The sequence below is a fragment of the Macrosteles quadrilineatus genome, unplaced genomic scaffold (genome assembly GCF_028750875.1).
Source record: "Macrosteles quadrilineatus isolate MER2022 unplaced genomic scaffold, UCM_ALF_1.0 Scaffold_11__1_contigs__length_5352618, whole genome shotgun sequence".
Taxonomy (NCBI): domain Eukaryota; kingdom Metazoa; phylum Arthropoda; class Insecta; order Hemiptera; family Cicadellidae; genus Macrosteles; species Macrosteles quadrilineatus.
In genome coordinates this window covers 4,248,822-4,267,852 of record NW_026542604.1, presented here as the reverse complement: position 1 = coordinate 4,267,852, position 19,031 = coordinate 4,248,822, and positions in this window count along the sequence as shown.

Below are 19,031 nucleotides of genomic sequence, written 5' to 3'. Positions count from 1 at the left end.
TAGATTAAGGAGACAGTGCCGGTAGTAGTGGCAGGTACCAGGAGTTATTTTCCTAATCCGTTGGTAATTTTGAAAGGAATTAAAGAAACTTAAACTCTGAAACCTGTTACAAACTCCATGTAAGCACACTATTGGTCCAGGTTTCTTTTATAGTTTTGCTTACCTGATTGTCTTAAGGTCAAGATAAATCAATCTATTCCAGAGTAATTGTGGGGCCTCTGCTAAATACTCATCTGAAACTAACATGAACAGTTACATCACGAGAAATACACAGCAATAGCATCCAATCAAACCCATTCTCCCCTCACAAGTCGTAACTCGTTATCTCCAGTATCGGTGTCGGTGTCATGGCGGTCCTGTACCAGCTGGTATCGTGTACCAACAACCCCCCCTCCCCCCCCCGGTACTGACCACATACAAGCTGTTTACCTAAGAATTACCGCGACATTCGAAACTACAAGTAACCGTAGACCTCGCCTCACCGCAGAACCCGCATCGAGAGTGACGACCACGAGTACATAATTACGCTTGTAGACCACTCAACTGATTTATTTTAGTTTGAGTCTTTATCGTAGTTTTTTATATTGATACTTTTAAAATATTCGTGTTTACCATTACTAATTGAGATGGGACCCTATCTAGGTGCGTATGTTTACCCAAATGTGAGTAGTGAAGGATGAGTGTAAAGTTAAGTGAGATGTATATTTGTTACCGATTAATAGCAAATTTTTAATATGATAGGAGCTTTTAATAAAAGTCCAATGATCAAAGTCAGATGGGTGAAGTTTGTTTCGGATGGACATAGTTTTACAAATACTGCAAGTGTTTTAAAACTAGTAAAATCCACTATGATTGTCAGATTGTACACATTTTCTTTAATCAATGGCAGGTTTTAAATACCAAAAATACATTATCTTAATCATATTTTAACACAGCAAAAGAGTTAAATCTCGATCGGTACTGAGTTTGACTTTCGTAAATCTTGGGTGAGAAATATTTAATTATAAAATTTGTGCTACGCTCTTTAATCAATTAAAATACTAAACTGTGTTTTTAGCATATTAAATATGACAGAAGTTAACCTAGTGTGAGGTCATGTTGTGTACCATAGACAAAGCTACAATCTATATTAATTAAAAGAAAACGTCACATCGTATCTACTGTCCTTTTTGTAATATGGCTCTAAACCTGTTCGTCTATGTTTGAGCTTCTCAGTGCTGCCACCAGGTAGCAGTGCACAGCAGTCTGTAACAGAGAAAGATTATGGCATTACTTTAGCTTGCTACTGTACTCGGTCAGTTAATATACTGTACGTAATGTAACTAAAACCATTTAAAATTTCCATGAACTTAATCAATGAAATGTACAGAAAAACTAACTAGATAAGTATATATGGCTATAGAAGTTGTACCTTAGCAATATGGTAGTGCCTCTGAACACATGTATTTTACTTTGGGTTTAGAAGCTCATCATTATTGCTAAAGATATTAAACTGGTAATCGTTCACTATAGGCTATAAAGAAAGTAATTTAAAATCTAATGTGTGGCAAACACAAGAACAAATCTGCAAAATACTTCATTAAACTATGTGTTTAATTTTAACTTGACAAACTCTTTACCGGTTTATAAAGTTTGTTCATTTCAAGCTCAACACATGGTTACACATAAGAGCATATGTAAGTAACCGATTTACAATTATAATCGGAGACATTTATCATGAATAGTCATGTAAGTCATGAAGTTGCTAAATATTCATTCAATGCTCGTCGGTGTTTCTTGTTCATGCCGTGTGATTATGCTGTATGTCAACGTACTGTATATCTGTACATTTAACAGGCCACATGTGTTGGCAATAAAGCTTACTATATATTGCTGAGTACTGTAATTAGTAATACAGTAGAACCTCAACGACAAGCGGTAACTCTACAGTCAACAGCAGTCAAGGTGCACGCAAAAATCAGAAAATGTTCCAGAACATTTAATTTTAGTTTAAATTTAACATTTATTCGAAATTGTTTTTGAAGATTGTTCACTCAACGCATGTAAATGATGTATTTATTTGTGTTAACTAGTCTGTTGTGCATTTATTTATTAAAACCTTTAAACCTAATTAAACAATTCACAGAACACAACACAACAACAACAACAACACAACAACACAACACAATTCATTTACAACAACACAACACAACACAACAACAACAACATATAACAATTCATTTACGGCTAACTTAACAACCTCAGAGTCCACAAATCATCCAGTTAGTGAGGTTTATTGTATAAATCCAGCCAATCTTTCTAATGTCAGTTTCTGAGTAGCATGGAATTAAAAAGTCTGACGTTGTCATTTTCAATACGTCCACGCTCGTGTAAACCGTTTCAGAGAAGTTAGATCATTCAGGGAAAGGACAAACTGGACGATTCTCCAGTGCGGTAAAGACATAAAAGCAAATTTTCGTTTTATTTAGTAAACATGTCAAAATTTTCCAATAAACAAATTATAAGTTATGAACACGAACACATGTTATGCTCAACAGGTAAATAGATTCACTGGTACAAAAAAAATACATTAATTTTTGCCTTCTTCTTAAATTAAAAGCCTGGATAGAAATAAATCAAATTTACAAAGATGTGTCTATAAATTAGTAAAAAAATATTTTGTACTTTATTATGTTCTTCATGAGAAACTTGGGGGAGAACGTACTGTATTTAGCATGTTTCACGTATCGGTGATCAATAGGCTCTAATTAATAATTTAATGTGACGTATTAAAGTATTTGGTTTTTTTATTGCAAGAAAAGTGTTTAACCCGATCCTCGTTATTTAGGTAGACAATTGTGAACAAACGTAATTCGGCTTCTCGAGGGCATTAAACGAAAAAGTGCAGTGGCCTCAGGCCTACGTTTAACCATTGACTATTGGATACTGAAGTCAATGACTGTTGTATCAATAGAAAACTTGACGCAGAAAAATGCTTCGAACTGCGTTGTAATAGATGCTAGAAACGATCAATACGAATAATCTACTAACATTAGTTCTCACTCGCTGTGCAATCGATGGGTGTTTTCCCGGGACCCGAATGAACCAAGCGAAGGTGGCCTGAAGTTGAAATAGCAGTCAGCAAAAGGATACTTTTTAATTTTGGCCATATTACAATATATAAACGGCTAAAAAAGCCACTGTGGATCAACATTTTATCCTCCCTAAACAAAATATAGGCACTTCGTTTCACTGAATTTAACGTCAGCAAATACAGTTCCTACGGGAGATACCATATTACCCCATGACACCATGTAAATGGTAAAGTAAAAATCAACAAATGTAGACTCCATGTTGAGTATACAGTAAAGTCTGTGACAAAATGTGTATTTGCCATGTAGCTGGGCGGAGCTTGATAACACAGGGGTGGAGTCTGATAGGGCTTGATAGGAAAACACGCGAAGCTATGAAACAACCTTTCAGTTAGTCCAACAAAAAAATGGTAATTGGAATACAGAATCCGCAGTTACACGAACACTTCAACAAACTCTAAGCGTTATATGCGATCACTCGAATATTAGAAACCATTTTACATTTAATATCATTTAATAACATGTTTGTATAGTAACGCCATTTTAAGTTCAAGCATTGTTCAAGTAAACTCAGTCACAGTCATAATGAAATGATAATATCTAAGTAAAATAGATGTAATGTGTTTATTTTTATTTAGGTTATTAAGTACCAAACGGTAACTCTTTTGAGGTATGCCTACATTTTGTGAGGCAGGATAAAATCAAAAAGCAGCATTTTGCCCCTTTATTTTCATAGCTCTTATAATTTTATAATTATAATTTTACTATACCATCTTATTGCACTAAATTTAAATCCACGGCAAATATTGAAATAGGCAATACTCTTTATTAAAATACAATAGAAGGGGTCATCACCAAACGTACACTTACATAATACAGACATCCGAATATTAAAACAATTCTATTTTTAAATTAACATTTGATAAATATCCATAAAAAATCGTCCATAGAAAACTTTCATAATAACTTAAAAATTAAAAGATCATACGTATATGGTTTCATGATTATAGAACACTCAGATAAATATAAATATAAAGTAATATAAATACTTCGTCACTTACTATAGTTGGTTTAACATTGTGTACCTTGTACCTGTCCATAAACTTTCTTTATTTCTCTTATAATATCTTTCTTTTATTATCTGGGTTTTGTTATCTCTGAAGCTTTCTTCATCAAATGATCAGGAATATTAGACATATTGAGCAATTTCAAAAACGAAATATGCTAAAATCACAGAAAAACAAAATATCGTCGGGACGACGTAAGTTTGCAGTTGGTGGCAGCCAATCACAAGACAAGGCTATTGCGACGTTGCCACATCGCCTGTTGACAACACTAATTAAAATATAATAAGCAATATATTAAAATCAGCTGGTATTAACAGATTTGGCAACACGGCACGGTTCTCATTGGTTCATTCAAAACCATATCGTAAATAGGCTCCTCCCTCAACTGCAAACTTACGTGGTCCCGACAATAATGTCTGTTTCTGTACACACTTAAATTATTGTGCAACCATGACAACAGCTGATTTAAATCGTTGAAATAAACCATAACAAAACACTAGCGCGCGTACTAGGTAAATAGAGAACTGATCGACAGCGAGGGAAAATCAGCTGATCGTTTTCTCTCCCTCTAAATTAGAGCTTGGGAAACCTTTGATATCAGTGGTTATCGAAAATTGCTAGTTTTGGTACGGAGTGATGAAAAATCTTAACAGTAAAATCATTCTCTTGACTTTCAGCCTCCAGATTGAATTTAAGTACTAACAATTCAGCAAAAAATACCTGCAAGTATGCAATCAAACACTGTGTCTATGAAAAGGGTTTCTATAGTGTATCTAGTTACGACTAAGAAGTAATGGTCTTCAGTATCTGTGCCCCTACATCTTGAGGTCCTGTTACTTCAAGATTTCTTTCGGTAGGCTAATCAGCGGAATTCCCGACTTGCAGTGTTCAATTCCATCCGTAAATACGCCTTTCTATTAGCCACCCTTCCTCCACATCAATATTGAAATATACCAATACAACTCCAACCAACCGTTATTTCTAATGGCTTCTGCACACAACATGGCTGCCTGGGACTTGTTATCTTTGCCATTTCCTGCTATCACCAGGTGAGGGGCGGCTGGTTCAAAGCTTGTGTGCTCTCCAAACATTTTCCGCCCCATCGCCAACACCCCAGTCTGAGCAGGTGACCCTCCTAATGGACCTTGGACTGTTTGGAGTTGTAATCACCTGTGACGATGGCACTGGCGGCACTTTGTACCTTTTTATGACGATTACTGGGTTAATTAGAGTAAATCTTGAGGCTAACTAGAGGGCTGGATTTAGTCTCGAACAAAACTATGGTTTGAAATGGATCGGAATGATATTGTTGACATTTTAAAATTAAAATGTTCAGCAAAATTTTATTTTTGGATTTTTGGTGAGAGTATTATAGAACTAGAATTACAAATTTATTACCTCGCTACAATTACCCACAATGTTGTAGACAAGGGTGCCTATTTTAAAAGCGGTAGGTATGATGAGAAGACTTGCATGTGATGTAAAATAGTTATTATTATAGGTGAACAAACTAGTAGTCCGTTTAATTTTTACGTTTGGAGTTCGGTTGAGATGTAAAATGTTTTCTGAAATTAGAAACGTCCAAATTTGCCTTTTATGTTTCTATCAATAGTTCAATTTTAATTTGAGACTATTGATAATTGTAAAATGAATATAAAAACAAATAGTGTAAATTGATTCATTGTGTCAATCGATGAAAAGAATAAAAAATGTTTTATTTATGATAAATTTATATTTTGGTAAATAATATCTTCAATTTCAAAGGATTCTTATAAGATCAGCTAAAATAAATCGGTTTCTTAAAACGTTAATTAGTTCTCATACAAAATGTTATAAAACAGTTTTAACCGCTTAGCTACTTATTATCAACTTCAACAAAACCACCCTATAAATATCATTTTTCATTTTCAAGCCGTGACTAGCCGAAATGTAAACCATTAAAATATTTGCACTCTCGACTTCGAGCCTTCCCAGAAAGATGACAAATCCCTCCACGACTAGAGCAGGTCCATTCATCTGCCAAAGAACGGCCAGAAGTCAACAGGATCATTTTCAAAACTCATTCGCGCCGGTGGTCGCGTATAAAGCACAATCAGCTGATTCCATTCATCGGGGCTGCCTAAAACCCGGGAGTTCACGCCTTTTGTAAAACACGACATGACAATGGCGGCAACACGTCCGTCTGTCAACCCGCGTCATGTTGACAGCCCAATTATTTCACATCTGGAAATATTTGGTTCTGAATTTGTCAAAGAATTTGTTTGCTTCGACCCCGTCTTATCCGCTTACCTGACTTGGGAAGGATTTTTGGCCGAAAACAAGATAGTGGACGAGTAATTTCCTGTTCAAATTTGGTACATTTAAATTTTTTTTGCTCATGCAGTTTATACGAGAATAAGAAGCATGACATTTTATTATTATTTTTTTTATTAAATCCTCTTGTCGTACTTTAAATGAGCATTTCTTTGTTTTTTTACCACCACTGAGCAAAAGCTACAAAGTATCAGTCTACTAATCCCTCAACAAAATAACTCAATGTACTATATGCACATACTATTTAGGTATATATATTGTTTTCATTTGTACATACCCCTTGGTAGTCGTCAATACATATTAGGTACTATACAGTATTTCGTATTAGGAGACGAGAAATCAGTTAACTTGCTCTTGAGGCTCTAGTTTTCTAGACCGTTTATCGAATATATCTGACACGAGTGATGATTTTGACGATCATGTTACATTTTTAAATGTAGCAACAATAAAATTGAAGCTTTAAGCTATTATAGTAAACTGATTGCAGCATAGGGTATATGACCTCAATATTCATTGCATCAATATATTTTTAATTTATTATTTCTGTATTTTTTGTGTCCGCACCAATCTTAAAAATGAGATAAAAGGAGGAATTGTGATCAATTTTATTAAAAAGCTGTTTACACATCTGAAATTGTTGTGCATATGTCGTGGATCGTACCCGTTCCCTGTTTCACTGAACACACTGAAACACAGTTTTCCAGTCGCGGACACTCAAATTTAGTTGTCAAACAGTTCTAATCTAACCTAACCTAACCAACCAAACTTGCTGATGTAACGTTTCGAAATTCAGTTTTATATTCACCACATGACCTTTCTATTATCCAATGGAATTACTCGAATTAAAATTAAAATTTAATAGCATGATTTGTCTAGGGGGGGGGGGTAGTATTCCAGTCGCGGACACGGCTTCCATATTGGTTAGTTGGCAGAATTTGTGACGTCACGTTTCACCTGGGGGGGGGGGGTAGTTTTCCGGGGGATAGTATTCCGCATCCCCACACTAATCACTAGTCTAGCGGCGGCAACCCATCCCGAAATGTCAACGTTCATCGGAGAAGATAAAGACGAACACTACACATATTCATTAATTAGACCGTATCGCAGTGCAGCCGAATCATGCGGTCCCCGCATATGCGTCTGGGGACTCATGCTCCAGAACAATTTGGGCCAAAGCTATGTTTGTGCGTGTCGACAGGCCCTGTATAAATAACTCCGCGCCTTCCGACAGCCGACACTTTAATTCCGCATAATGAAAAACATCCGACACCACCGCTGATATACCGCCACCCTCTCTTGTTATGTGCGATCGAGCGGCGACAGCATAATGGCGACTATATCATACCGCCTGTAATTACTGATGTAATGGAGTTATTACCGAAAGTTGCACCTATGCGGTTACTTTGTTGTACGTCCAGTGTACGCTATGCAGTAGTGGTTTGTAAAATTGCACAGGAGGTTTTAGAATGTATGGTGTATGTGATGGTTTGGAAACTGACCATGGTTAAAATTTCCACCAACAAAACATTTTCCTGAATGTTTTTAACTGTATAAAACTGGCTCATTTCCCACCCTCCGTCGCACACTACCGGACCAACTATTGTCGTATGGTCACATAATATAAACCTATTTATTACATTACTTCTAAAACCAAACTTTGCAATAGATTTATAGTTTTTCGATGATCACACAACTAGTTATTTTATAAACCTTAATTGTGCCTAAAACATATATGAAGGATTAGTGGCCAGTGAAGAAAAATCTGGGAATGGGATTGCAACCAAATCATCTACATATTAAATACAACAAGGCGTTTCTCTGTTAAATTCCTTTTCCAGCCATACTCTGATTTTTAAGATTGTCATTTTAAAGATTGTGATCCAGCGGAATGAAGAATGGTGACTAAAAACGTGTCATTTAGGGCTTCGCCCCGCGAGTGTTTGATTTATATATATGGTTGGATTTCAACTATCCACTGATACTGACCAACTTAATTTATAACGGTTGAAATGTCAATGTTGTAATTTAACAGCTGATACTTCAGTTGATTTTTTTTGACAACAGTCATATTGTAAACAAGATACAAAATAGTTTATGAGAGTGGATTTTAAATAGGCAATTTTCTTGATCATTGTAATCTAATAGAGGTAAGTAAATCACCGTTTATGGTGTAGATCTAAAATTATCACATTTATTTTGTAAATAGTAGTTCTATTCAGCTATTAGTAGTCTTAAACAAACATAACGTATGGAAATTAAAAGGGTATTGCATAGTTTTGCGTTGGAAACAAGTTTTAAGCATTAAAACGTGCAATGTGCGTACGGGTCCCCTCGTTGTTAATTTATATCGATAACACGAATTCGAGAACAGACCATCGGTGGATTATGAACATAAACAAATAATTTTACTGGTCCTAGTAAACACTGTATAACATTGCTTAAATGAAACTATGGTATGAACCATTATAGATAGTATTAGGTTATTAGGCTATTAGTATAGAATTCGAGCCAGTCTCGTCACCTGTTTATGTTTACGATCCATACCGCTTTCTATTCTAATATTCGTGATCGATACTTTTACCCGTTTCTGTCGAACAAAATATTCCAAAGATAAAAATGACGTCCCAGACTTTGAACCCCAAATGATCATTCTAACATTCCCAACATTTTATAAAAAAAAATCCGAAACACTCCAACCCTTTGAGCCCTATTATGTCATCTAGTATCCTGGCAAGTAACTTTGGCAGAACCAACATTTTTATATTCCAACTCTTTGATGCATATTCTGTTAACTTTGGGCAAACAGATCTGAAGTGGTGACATCGCGATGTTGTGGTGAGGCGGACGATCGCTCCAGGCAAGGGTTGGGACGGGGAGGAAGTGGACGCGGCTTCACAAAGAACTGTCAACAGACTAGAGAGAGAGGACCATGGCAACGCGATACACCGAGAAATAGAGAAAAGGACATTTGTAGCGGCCCCTTTGAGGCTCACGTTTTGCCTTTCTTTGTAAACACCGTTTTTAATACAAACTTTTTCGTTCGGCTCATTTACCCTGCTTTATTGGAACCCTTTCATCCTTAGAATAAATTATGTTGTCCGGAGGCCCCTATATAGGTTGCAACAAATATTTAGAAAATTAGAGGTTATCTCGTGTTGCGATTATTTGTTGGATTGTATTGCGATTTATGAGGTGGTTGTAGTGTTTTACATTTGAGGATGGAGTCAACATCGCAGTTTCTTCATAGAGTAATGGAGTAAAAACAAAAAAAAAGCAAAAAAGCGAAAGATTATAAAACAAATAGAAAAGGATCTAAATCAATATTTCTGATATAGGACTCATAGCCATAACCCATAAATATATGATTTAAAATTATACACCGTGGAGTTATAAACACTTTACCACTTAATATTATAGGGTATACAATGTTTTCAAAGACACATTAACAAGTATTTAACCAAATATTAGTGTTACAAGACTATTCCCAAGCATATAATTAAACGAGAGGTCGTCCAGTGGTCGAAACTCGACCAAAAATATGTAATGTACTCACTTATCTATTTTCACCCCACACTGTAAATAAAACATGTGATTGGAGTTTCCTCCATTTGTTTTGATTTTCTGTTTATATTTCGTTGTTATTTCGTAACCAGCATAGCAACGCATAAGATCCATGTTAATTTTTTCAAATTTTTAAACTCATTTTTTGTGCTTATCTTTGAGCCTATTTAAATTTATAAAGGGATTCTGCACACCTACAGGAAAATAGCTTTCCAACGGTATGCGTAGATTTTCCCTACGATGCACACGAGCTGAGAAAAAAGGTTTTAAAGAAACATGCTTGCCTATTAATATATAGATAGATAGATACTTTTTTGAACTTTGATTAGATGGGTAAATCTAATTTTACTCAATTAAAACTGCCAAGTATTCGATTAAAAAACAAAATATTTACCTATTTTTAACAACTTCTACCACAAAACATAATAAAACTTAACTATAATCTTTAGAGCAATAGATTATTAGCAGTAGAAGTGGTAATGAATTCAACTTTAGTTAGGTTAGTGTATAGAGTTTAGTATAGAGTTGGAAACCCCTAACCCCTAACAAACCCCTAACAACCACATTCCACTAATGGTGGTGAATTAACGGAAAAGGTCCCAAATACCTTGCAAACATGACTAAAATTTAACCCAGTTTTGGGTAGAAAGTTGCCTTCCTGATCTCCACAAGAAAGTATATAGTTGTGATTTCATACAAAAAAATACTTGGTTACAGGATAAGTAATAACCAAAATGGGAAACTATGAATGTGCATTTTTCATCATTTAAGATTGAAATTGACAATACATAATTTTAAGCTAAGAATACAAAAGCAAAACACTCTTACCCGCAAATTGAATGAAATATTTATGGTTTCCTCTTGTTTAAACTTTCAAAGTTTATCCAGAAGACGCTCCGGCATGTTCACTTATGTCACGCTGGAAGTGAAGTGTTGTATTTGTAAAGCAACGAGAACTAATAGACTAGAAGACGCTTGGATGTTAACTATTCTAACGTCACTTACTACGTGTTACACGGCTTAGCGTGTTGCAGTTGGATTGCTGATGAATTCTCAATGAACTCCAACTCTATCTAGAGTGGTAACTCGGGTTACAACTCAACCTACAACCGCAGTGCAATGATCGATAAGTGTAAGTTAAGTGGGTAACACGATGGCGTTGTGTTAGTTTACAAGCAGATTGTGTTTGTGAAATGTAAATTGTCTTATATATTGACTGTCACACATTCCTTTGAATTTAATTTTGTCCATGGTGAGTTTGTGTTTTGACCTGTGCGGGCATTTTTTCTATTAGTAACAAAAAATATCATCTTCGTCGGTATTTGTTAATAATTGTGATGTTCAATTTATCCTTAACATAATTACTCGTTGTTATTGAAAAACTAACTGAGGGATCTTTGTAATTTGACCATAACGTAATCTTGGTGATTCAAAATATCTTATTGCTAACTAATTCAAGCATTATGAGATTTTTTAAATTTGATATATATTTACGACTTAAATGGGCCTAATTTATTTCTATATTTTTTCGTTTACGTTTGGAATAACCTTAGTTTAAGAGGGAGTGTCTACGGAATCGTAATCTTAATTTTTATAATTCATGCTCTGTTGGCGCGCAAGTTTAACGGAGTTTACTGTTGAAGAACACCAAATCACATCAATGTGGTGGGATGTGTAGTTTGGTAGTTTATTACCCAAAGTATACGCAGATGAATATATTTTCCATTGTATATAATTGTTATTTTACCATTTGCAAGCATACTTCTTATCCTAATGGCGAATCTAAATATTGTAGGTGTATATAGATACCACCAATGTCATTTTTTACGTAAGAACTCTGAGACAGTGGCCCAAGCTTCTAAAATCTTTGTGTTTATGACGCCATGCCAGGTATCGGACCCGTCAACATAGAGCACAGTCTCGCACATAGAGCATCGATGTAAAGAGACGAAAAACATCATGTCAAGTTCCATTTCAAGTTCATTGTCAAGTTCACCAGCGCTGATGTATGCCTGTTTCCCATCTCACAAGAAATTGCTACATGTGTTTTATCATTGCTACTGTACAATTATAAAGCAGACCCGGAGAATGACAAAAATGTATCGTTTTATTTATTTAAAATAATATTCCATTTGGTTTACTACCAATAAATAAACATAACATTCCCTCTACACATTCTAGGGAAACATATCTTACAAGAATGATGAATCTATGGGTATGTTCAATGTCCCCAATTATCCCTGCAATCACTCGGGATAAATTCCCGGTGGCGGGACGCAGGGTTAGTCGGCGCCGTGTATCTCGAATGATCGTCACTTCGCCGCATCTCCGGGTCTCCAGATCGCATCTGATAAGACTTCTGTCACCGCCGCGGAATGTAAAGTGGGGCCTATCTTGATCGAAATCGATGGCACATATAACTGTCATATTAGAGTTCCACGCCGAATTCGAGCCGATTAACAAAGTTGTCAGGACCGGCGGCTCTATCTATCATAGCGTTTACACAGCGTTCCTCAAAGAGATTGGTGGACTTGTTAAATTTATCCGACCAATTAGTTTCTCGATATTCTCCTGTGTATTATAGCTGTTTCTTCTGGGGAATGACGGAACGTTGAAATTTTTATTGATTAGGGAAGATCGTATGAGTAATTCAGCATGGAAATTTACAAGTGAGTTGTTTTGTGGATAGGTTCACTTTTTTAACAGCCTATACAGGGTTAGGGAAAATTATTGATACAGTCTTTTAATTTTTCAATGGGTCACACCATGGGAAATAAACTGTACACACTTTTATATGCATACAAAAGTACTCTTTTTGGTTGCTATTGCAATTTTGTCAGGGTCCCAAAACATTTAAACTGACTGCAATTTCCTACTGGGTGTAGATAGAGACATGTGGTTTTCGATTTCCATGTTCTTCCATTTATCACTTTAAAATGAATTGCCATTCGATTGGGCTTTATTTTAGAATATCCTAGCTACCACCAAATTACCCCGTTTTCACCGTGTACACTGTCTGGCCAAGAAGTGCACTTTTATACCATGTCAAGGTGAGATTAGTTTAATTGTCTTAGAGAGAATATTTAGAGGCCTATTTGTGTTCAATTAGACCTTCATTCATTTTATTTTCGTCCAATACGACCTCTAGTGCCACAGGAATATACAATAAACAATTAATTAATTACTCATTATGAAGCAAAATTAATTGTTCCCGATCGAGTTTTGGCAAAGAAGATTTTAAGTTATTCAACTGAAATGGTGATAGTTTTCAGCCTCTGTCAAGTATTCCTATTTTCAAGTAGTCCTATTTTCCAGTAATCATATTTTCAAGTTGTAGTTTCTTTTTAAGTAGTCCTGTTTTCAAGTAGTCCTATTTTCAAGTAGTTATATTTTCCAGTAGTCCTATTTTCAAGAAGTCCTATTTTAAAACAGCCCTACTTGCCAGTAGTCTTATTTTCAATTAGTCCTATTTTCAAGTAATCCTGTTTTCAAGTAGTCCTATTTTCCATTGGATGAGCGGTGATCTTGGTCGAAAGGTTCATTTTTAACTTGAACGCCATATATGGAAACCCTTCTTTACCAGTACTGTATTACCACTGATGGGCTTGCTTAGAATCATTATATAGCAATCACACACTCAAAGACACAGGCGTGAAAATGTTTATCACATATTTTTACCATACAATAATGCTGACAATAGTCACGTTTTAATGCCAGCAGATGGTTATAATCGATTATCGAATTAAAAATTAACCTTTAGGTAAAAAAAAGTCTTCTAACAAAAAATATGATTACTTAACACTAAGGTAATTTAACCTGTTATTTGCCCCAATAAATTGCAATCAATTTTAACTAGAACTTAACTAAATACACTAGTCTACAAATAACTTTAGTGCATCATCTATTTATTCATTCAACTATTCAATCCAGTTCAACACAAACACCACGCATTTAACAGGTAGATTTCATAAGTGGTCAATCATTTAGGATCAAATGGAAATGAACATACACACCAGTTTGTGTTAGCAACAATGGTCATTACAATGTTAACTAGACCAACAATACAAACCCGGAGTACAACTGTACTAATATTTCATCATTACCAACGCGTATAGCGGCCACTAATGAACAAAGGTTTGCTTTGAAGCGGACGACTATACTTAGTTACAAATTGTAGGGTAGATTTGTTTACGGTTCAACACGATTGTATGATATTTCTGCTGATTGTTATGACTGACAAATCTGGCCACCTTATAGCGAAGACACTCAAGACAGTGTACAAGAAAAGTAAACAATTGCTGCTATTGTCTCTAATATTTTACACCGTGCATTTTAAATTGTTACTGTAATCTTTCGTTATATCTTTGGAAAAAGGTAAATCCGTAAGATATTTTTTCAGATTTTATGAGTGAATAGGAAACCGCTAAGTACGGTAATTTTATTTCAATGGTATACTTTTACACGAACATGAATAAAAACAAATAATTTAAAAAACCCTTTCCCTTACCAACTATTCCACGACGAACCCGGAGAAATGTCTCCGATCTTATTCCAGTGATCTTCCACAAAACAAACTTGGCGAAGAGTTTCCTCCGAAGAGAAATGAGTTGAACTGGTGTCTTTCATTACTACACTTCAGACAAATACAAAGTCGATGTTCGCACCCCATTGTGGTGGAACAACTTTGGCCGCAACTTTATTATTAACTCGCTTCTGGTGCCTTTGTCGTATCACAGATGCGCAAAAATACCTTCCTGATTTATCTCTGGCACAATGGTGAAGTGTAAACTCATTGTACGACTTTGCCTCACACTCGTATATCTGTCTACTACGGCCAACTTCGCTCCTACTTTACCCTGACAAAGCTTCCATCTGTGGATGTTATGTGTGAAGGTTGTGCGTTATCGTTTTAAAAGCTCGCGTTGTGGTAAACTGGAAATATTGGTAACACAACTTCGTAGCAAAGGGATTGTGGAACATTTTTTGACATAGGTAAATTAGATTGTATAAGTAGAGAAAAGTGTTTTCAAAAATTTGTTAGCCTAGGACTTTCCCTCTTTATATTGCAAATCGCTATGCTCATAAACAATAGGCTACAATATATCGTATGTATGGGCAAATTTGTTTTTGTTTTTAGTTTTTGTTAGGTCGTTCACATTAGGACTTAAAAAGTACAGTGGGAAGTTCAACAAGTAACTAGTTAAATTGTGTAACATTCTTATGTGAGATGGATGATTTTAATTGTGTAGGTGGGAGTATTTTGTTTAAATAGCCAGATTTTTCTATTTTCATCGTATGAATGCCAATATGATATGGACTGTATTCTACAAAGCACCTTGTGTGGCTTTTGATTACAATTGCAGCATAGAAAATACTTTACTTTCCATAAACAATCCAGTTAGTTTTACTTTGTTAGATAAACTAATATTGGAAAAAATAAACTTTCACGTACTTTTCTATAATTTGTCTAAAACTGAAAACAGGCAACAAATTACACTGTCCGAAATGAGTTAAAATCACAAGCGTTTAACATATCACAAGCGGTAATCCCGATATTTTTAGCTGTTAAATTATCGCAGCAATTAGCCATCCAGTGTAGCGATCTATTAGGCAAATCCTGGCACATATGATTAAGTCGGTTGGCGACACTCGCGTAATCCGGCGTGAGTTATAGGGCTTCTAGCGGCTTTGGCGCGCGTGCTGGGAAAAACAAACAGGGATATCATCAGCGCAGCGCGCATGCGTCGCGCTTAATCATCAGTGTAGAATCACAGCGCTTTTGCAAGTCACGTGGTCCACACAAAACAATCAGCTGTGCATTGTTGCCGCTGACTCGATAAGCTGTGTTACACATCTTAAGAAGGATTTATTGATTGGGGGAACTAGATAAAGGGGAGGATTAGCCAAACTGTATAGCCTACCCTGGAAATATGACTATGTGGAATGTTTAGTTGTGGCGATGTGTTGTGGGTGTTTGTGTGTATGTGATGTCACGTGTAGCTTTGCAACAACATGTTGGTGCAACGTGTTGTCGAGTTGTTGTGTTAGTGTTGTTAGTAAGCAGTTTGCTGTTTAAAATTGTTTTGTTGTAAAATTACTCCTTTATATGCCATACATGCTGTATTCATTAGCCTTAGGCTGGTACTATACGGACGCTAAATGCGTCGCGTTAATGCGTCGCGTTAACGCCAAAGTTCGGCGCATAAGTAGTCCAGACTATACGGACGCAAAATGCGTCGCGATGTTTTTGCGTCAACGCCCCGCTGGCCAGACTATACGAGCGCAGAAACCGCCACGTTGCTTCCCAGATCACTTTATTCCAAGTTGTCAATATGGATGCAGTGCAGATCGGTGCTGTAGGGTTTCAGTGTCTACTAGAGATGTATTTGGAAAAGACCAAAAGGCAGGATAGACGTTGGGGTACCCATCCCGTTCTAAGCAGCAGATTGACAACAGGTGCGTTTCATTTGATGTTTGAGAAGCACAGACAATATGAAGACAAATTTTACCAATATTACAGGATGTCTGTTAGCTCATTTGATGAACTTTTACATCTTGTCAGTGACGGTCTGATGAAGAAAGATACCAACATGAAAAGGAGTATTGAGCCAGCTGAAAGACTTGCTATAACCATCAGGTAAGCCGTTTATGGGTTAAATCGAAGGGTAGATCCATGTCAAGTGTTCCAGCAGTGGTTGCTTGACATTTTCAGAAACATTCATATTTGGTAGATCCATTTGGAAATTCTTTTGACTGAACGTCATAAAGTGGAGGCCGCTTCTCTACTTCTAAGATGAACTTCTCAGTATCAAACATGTTGATGACTCTCACACAGAAGCACAATAACTACTCACTCAAGACTGCGACTGCGGGCCACGCATCTAGCGTCCGTATAGTCCGGCCCTAGCGTTGCGCAGCGCTATCTACGTCGCGCTGCTAACGTTTTTCCAGGGCTGGTCGCGTAAAATGCGTCGACGCCGAGTTTGGAGGGCAGCGTGCCGCGTAGACTGCGCTCGTATAGTCGCTCAAATTGACTTGCATTGCCATCCAAAATTAAAAATAGCGCAGCGTATTTAACGCGACGCATTTAGCGTCCGTATAGTACCAGCCTTAGGCTATTTTTGTTTTCACATGTATTCACCAGTTAATGTAGAATTTTTTAAGTTTATTTAATACACCAATTTATTGTTTTTCTAGCTAGTTTAAGACCATTTTCCGTTGATTCACTACAATTATTTTTCAGGATGAAATGCTATAACAATTTACAAATCGTGTTTAGAAAGTAATTTTAGTTTAAGATTCTGGACAGGCTCGATTACTTTTCGATTCTAAAACTGACAAACTTCATGGAAATCCGACAACACTTTAACTGCCTTTACAACAACCCTCAAATGTCAAAAACTTCACCTGGAGTCTAAATCGACAGACGGACTGTCACCAAACAGCCCAAGCCAGTGGAGCGCGCTATGAGCTGACAAGCTTGCATAAGTACGAACATTGTGAACGTGCGTTCGAGCGAGAACCTGTCTGAGAGATGACGACTCAACAATGACAACAGTATCAGTAACAATAACAATACGCAGCGACGTGTTAACAATTTGTTCGCACCCTGTACCTACACAAGGTGGGGACTGGGGGGTTGTAAACACGTTTACATTAGATAGTTTCACAGAACGTGTATAACATCCCAGGAACTAGAATGGAAATTAAAGTTTCTCTGAGTTAGGTCTGAATATGGTGACTATACTTTTGACTAGTGAAGAGTAGATTTATTGATACATATTACGTTCGTGGTATGTAATAGTACGTTGATGATTTGAGATAGATTGTTGCTCACATTTTTAGTACGATTCAAATTCTGTTGCTTGTTTTGAATATCAAACATTAAGTTTCTTTGATCTGTAAAAAAATAATTAGAAAGTAACTACAGTATGAAGTGTTTTTGAAATGGGAAGTTCTGCTCGATATAGGAGATAACAATGATTTTGGAGCGCAAATAAAACTAGTACCCAACATCGATGTTTTGGGCTATGTTGGTAATAATACAAAACTAATCTACTTTTATCTAGTCTACTTAAGGCTATTAATATCAGTGTTAATTTATACACTGCGTATTACAAGACTCACTATTAAGAAATGACAGTTTGCCTACATTAACAAATTGACTAATATAGAACCATGAATACAACTCAGTTAATTTTCAAGTTAATAACATTCCAAAACTTAGTAAATTCTAAGTTAATTCGGCGACATTACAGGAATTTAAAATATTTTTGCAAGTAAGAAAAACAGTAGGTAAGTTTCTTTCTGCGCCTTCCAACGATAAAACGCAATATGACTACACACAATAAATGGTCTCAAGTCACTAAATCATTGGGCACTCTAGTTGTTTATTTTGTTTATTAAAAATTAATTTTACTAATAATATTATAGGCCTACTTATTATTACTGTTGTTACAAGAAATTATTATTATTGTTTTATGTGGATAAATTTAGATAATGCTAGTACGTATTGTAGTCCAAACTAATACAAACTAAATGACATCCATGAGTGATATATGTGTAAATACAGCTAACTTACTGAAGTATTCTACTTTAAAGCAAAGTTAATAAATGTATAAATACACCTAACTTACTGAAGTAGCAAATTTTATAAAGATATTCGGTTTCACTGAAAGTTAACCTCCTCAGTGACGAGTCTTGACTAAATTTCCCTCCTTTATAATGTTTAATATCCACGTCAGGTAACACATGTCGAACAGTTTGACATCAATTTGAAAGTCAAAAGGCTCCGCTCAAGCCCCGTATACCACCATTAGCCCCATACATAAACAATGGCCCTTCAAGACCGTCCAGCACTATCCACCCCTGTCCTACACGCTTTCGCTTTTATATTGGTTTTTTACAGGTCCATTCGTCCGTTCAACACTTTTAACGAGTGGATGTCCATCTCGTTTTGGCGTTTCTCTTTTGTCGGGGTGAATAGAGATGCGTAAATATTGAATGGTTTTTGAAAAGT